The sequence below is a fragment of the Peromyscus maniculatus genome, chromosome 6 (assembly GCF_049852395.1).
Source record: "Peromyscus maniculatus bairdii isolate BWxNUB_F1_BW_parent chromosome 6, HU_Pman_BW_mat_3.1, whole genome shotgun sequence".
Lineage (NCBI taxonomy): Eukaryota > Metazoa > Chordata > Mammalia > Rodentia > Cricetidae > Peromyscus > Peromyscus maniculatus.
In genome coordinates this window covers 101,879,886-101,884,809 of record NC_134857.1, presented here as the reverse complement: position 1 = coordinate 101,884,809, position 4,924 = coordinate 101,879,886, and the positions used below count along the sequence as shown (strand labels likewise).

Genomic DNA, 4,924 nt, shown 5'->3' with positions numbered 1-4,924 from the left:
GCCAGGAAGGGCAGGGCCAGGGCCAGCTCCAGAAAGATAGGCAGTACCTTATTTTCACACTGAACCCTACACAATACCCAACCCAAACAGGTGTCTAGGCCATGTTTATTGAACAAATAAAGAAGTAAAAACATTTTGATAGAGAAAAAAATTGAAAGAGGAGAAGGGGGCCTGATGAGCGAAACCAAACCAGCCCTCCAAGTCCCCAAGTTAGCTGTGCCACCCTGAGAGCCGTGCCACCCCTTAGCTGGCACCGGGAAGTACCGTGTCCTCTGGCAATCACAGGGACAGGTTTGCAATGAGACACATAGGGCATGATTTGAGTTGGTCGTATTTACTAGGACAAATGTGTCATTTATTCAAAGCAGGCCTCTCTGGAGCCAGGCATGGGAGGGTTACCAGGCTGGGACTTTACGTGGCAGGTTTGGAGGAGGGACGAGAAACCAGCCAGGCTCCATCTTGGTGCAACTCATCTGAGAGGATCTCTCTCTGCTACTCTGTCCATCTTGCAGACGTCCAAGGATGGAGTCATGTTAGAGTTGTGGAGGAAGGAGAGATGGGGAGGGGAAAGAAGAGACAGGATTAGAGAAGGAGGGAAGATGGGAAAGAGGGAGGGAAAGAGGGAGGGCAGGCAACGGTATTATATTATCTCATGTGAACTCTAACTTAAAGAGATATCCACAGACAAAGGTGTCTAGGAAAGACTGTCCCTTGCCACACACTCTATAACTGGGTTATAGCCCATGGGCTGAAAGGCAACAAGTGTTACCCAATGCCCAAGTGAGAAGAGACTCCCCACTCTAGAGTGAGGATGCCACTGGCTGTGGCTGGGACCACATGACTCACCAGTCGCTAGAACCTGGAACAAAACAGCCCCATGTTCAGCTGAGTCCTTGTCATGGTGTTATCTCCCAATCTCTGGCCTCCCCTCTGGTACCAGAGCGCCTGACTTAGCTGGGCGAATGGTTGCCTGGAATGATGATTACATTTCCAAGGCCGTTGCCTCTGTGGCTAAGTTCTAATCTGCAGTCTATAAAGCAGAGGGACCACGGACAGCCTTGGAGAGTCAGCTAAAAGCACTGATTCTCAAACCTGGGGCGGTTTGCCCCCTAAGTGACATCCATCAGTGTCTGTAAGCACTTTTGCTTGTCACACAGAGGAAGTGTGAGTTATACTAGCATTTGGTGGTAGAGGCTAGGGATGCTGCTAAGTGTCCTACAATGGTACAGGACAGCCCCTCAAAGGGGACAGGACACACATACATTCCTCCTTCCTCTGTGCTATTAAGTGTGGACATGATGATTGGAGTCTGAGCTGCTATCTATCTTGGACCATGAGATAGAAGTCACGTGTTAGTGTTGAATATGAGTCTAGGCTTCTGATGGCCTTGAACTTGCCGTACCAGTGATGAATGGCTTACTTCCAGAGGGCGTGTCCTAATCTAAAGGTCTAGTTTACAACAGTTGAATCTGACACATCGTTCTTCCTCTTGCTACTTCTCCAGCCTCTTGCCTGCGCCACTCTGGCTGATGATCTCTCCTTCCTTTGTAAAAGGTGCAGGTTTTGTTGAAGTGCTACGTTAATCTGTTTTCAGTTTGATCGACTTAGAGTTCTTACTCTTGTTCCCAGACCGTCTAACTGAAACTCTGAGACTCCCATGTTCCACCCTTCCAGATCCACAGCCAATCAGACTACTGTGTTCCACCCCTTCCAGATCCACAGCCAATCAGACTCCCGTGTTCTACCCCTTCCAGATCCACAGCCAATCAGACTCCTGTGTTCCATCCTTTCCAGATCTCCAGCCAATCAAACTCTTCCCCTTCTTCCTTAGCCAGTCCTATCAGTAAGCCATGTCAGACTGGTTTCTAACATTTCTCTGTAGCCTGTTTTGCATGACCCATCTGGGGGTCAGCCCAGCAACATACGCGCCTGTCTAATAGCAACCGATCCTAGCCCCTGTGTCCTACAAACACCTGCCGGCTAATAAGTATCAACCTGAGGTCCTTTGTGCTTGAATTGATGAATCCATCCATTTGGTCAATCCATCAACATCTGCATGAGTCATGTGTAGTAGTACTTTCTGGTTGGGATTGCCAGCCCCCAGATAATGACATGGAGACTTATTATTATGAAAGTTTGGCCTTAGCTTAAGCTTGTCTCACTATCTTTTATAACTTAATCTATTTTTATTAATCTATGTTCTGCCACATGGTTTTTACCTCTCTCCCATTCTCTATGTCCAACTTGCTCCAAGTGTTGCTGGTGTCTCTGGCAAGCTTAGATTCATCCCCTTAAGTTCCTCTCTCTCCTGGAAGTCCTGCTTAACCTCTTCCTGCCTAGCTATTGGCCAGTCAGTTTCTTAATTAAACCAATCAGAAGGCCCCTTGGCAAAGACACATCCTCACAGTGTGCGAGAAGATTATCCCACAACAGTCATGTTTAAGGCTGGAACACAGAATGAGTTAAGATGGTATCCTAAAAGTCTTTCCACTTTTGCTATTGTTTGCCACAGGCTTTAAAAACACAAACCCTTGGCTTCTAGGAAAGATCTCAGGGCAGCAGGGGAAAGGCTGGTCTTGCCATCGCTGTCCTGGAGAATTTGATAGTAGACAGCTCTTGTCTGCCTGGGCCTTTTACCACTGCTCCTGGGAAGATGAGTAAACAGAAGGCCTCTGCCACTCTACGAAGGAATTCAGCGATACGGCCATATCATGAGGAACTGAATAAATCCTTTGTACTCAAGTATGATTTTCTAGAGCACAGAGGGCAATTTCAGCCAGCATATCTGCTAGTGGTTGTGATTGTCTAACCTGATATCTTAAAGAAATAATTTTAAAAAAATTAATGGATTATTTTAAGAAGAAAGTGAGAAAGGACCAATGAAACAAAGAACATCCCAATATGTTCCATGCTCTTCAAACTAACTGAGATAAATGCCGTCTACTCCCAAATTTCTGAATCATGACTATGCCTGATATGAAGATGGATGTTTCCAGCTCAGTAAAGTAATTAAGTGTGAAAAAAATAATCACTGTAACTGTCTTCCTTCTCAGCGTGTGGGTAGATTGGAGAGAAGGAGGAAGGATTTAAGTGCTGAGGTCTAAGAGCAGGAGCTGAGCTTGGAGAGATGGCACATGCTTGTCACACCAACGCTAGGGCCCACGTCTTGAGGTCAGCCTGGGATGCATAGTGAAACCTTGTCTCAAAAAAAAAAAAAAAAAAAAAAAAGGTAGAATCTATCATTATAAATACTGTGGAAGCCGCCCTCCAAGGCTGATCCTAATCCCTCACCTCCTGGTATTCACAGCCTTAGTGATGCCCTCCCATACTGTGGCATGGTGGATATGAGTGATAATTTACGACCTCTGAGGCTAAGTCAGAGTATATAGGGCATTCTCTCACTCACCCACTCCCCCGCCCTGTGTGTGTGTGTGTGTGTGTGTGTGTGTGTGTGTGTGTGTGCCCCTACTCCCCTCCAGCAGATAAGTCTTTCTATTAGATGCAGCCCTATAGTGAGGTCTATATGGCAAGGAACTGAGTTCCAACAGCAACATGAGTCATCTTGGAAGCAGATCCTGAGCTTCAGTCAAATCCTCAGATAATTACAGTCCCAGACAATTTCCCAAGGTCCCCTGAGCCAGAACCCCCCAGTCGAGCTGCTCTATGACCCACAGCGATGAAGAGGACACAGTTTTATTGTTTTAAGCTGCTAGGGCCTGGGACAATCTGTGGATCAACAATAAATCACTATTGTTAGATCTTGCAGGCAAGTCTGTATGTCAGCATTTCTGTTCACCCTCCTGACATTCCACCCTGAGGAATAGCAATGGTTTTCTGCACCCAGGCACGGCAACACAAATCTGTAATCCTGGTTTGAGAAGCTGAGACAGGAGCATGAAAGGCAAAGAAACCCTATCTCAAAAACAAAGCGGGTGTGGCGGGAGGGGGGGGACACAGGGCAGAGGCTGGAGAGATAGATGGCTCAGAGGTTAAGAGCACTGACTGTTCTTCCAGAGGTCCTGATTTCAATTCCCAGCAACCAGATGGTGGCTCACAACCATCTGTAATGAGATCTGGCGCCCTCTTCTGGCTATTACACATAAGAAATAAATATTAAAAAAAAACAACAAAAAACCAAAGCAGGGCCAGACAGGATAGCAATGGACAATGGTACTTGCTGAGCAAACCTAATGAAGGTAGTTTGATCCCCAGTGGGAGAAGGACGTAAAAGAGGATGGGGTTTCTCTTGGAGGTGTGAAAAAAGTTCATTCATGTCCCAGTGTCATATGACCGCTTCCAAACCCAGCACATAGTTCTGCGCAGTCTCTGCTCCCAGCCATGCGTGTCTCTCTCCTCCTCTCCCTCTCCCTCCCTCCCTCCCCCTCCCTCTCCCTCCCTCTCCCTCTCCCTCTCCCTCTCCCTCTCCCTCTCCCTCTCCCTCTCTCTCTCTCTCTCTCTCTCTCTCTCTCTCTCTCTCTCTCTGAGACCAACCAGGCTCCCTCACCAATAGTAATAGTTGGTCTCAAATTTAATGATAAGATTCTATGATCACAGGGTGGGGAATGGATGAGGTTTTGAAAACTACCACCGCCTGCAGTTCCTACATGACTTGCTGGCACTTGGCGGAGACAAGGGAAAGCAAATGGCGTTGGAACAAGCCATGGCAATGGGGGCTGAGGACATAGCTCAGCTGCCAGAGCGCTCCCCGCCTAGCATGCACCCAGCACCCGGTCCATCCTCAGCACCGAATACAAATAGGCTTGGGGGTGCAAGTGCAAGCCTGTAATTCTACCACTTGGAAGGTGGAGGCAGGGGATCAGCTTAAGGTCATCTTAGGCTACACAGCCAGTTTAAGGCCTGCACGAGAAACTATTAAACAAACAGACAAAACCAAACCCCAGAGAAGTGATTCTTACAAAGCAAT

At 47.4% G+C, this 4,924-nt stretch overlaps 1 long non-coding RNA gene across 1 annotated transcript; it reads right to left on the bottom strand.

The window, feature by feature from the left end:
* Positions 1 to 318: 318 nt before the first annotated feature.
* LOC143273974 (uncharacterized) lies at positions 319 to 3,205 on the bottom strand. Its single transcript, XR_013052347.1, has 2 exons — positions 1,403 to 3,205; positions 319 to 505 (listed from the first exon to the last, which is right to left on the bottom strand). It is a non-coding gene; the product is annotated as an uncharacterized LOC143273974 (long non-coding RNA).
* Between the last annotated feature and the right edge of the window lie 1,719 nt (positions 3,206 to 4,924).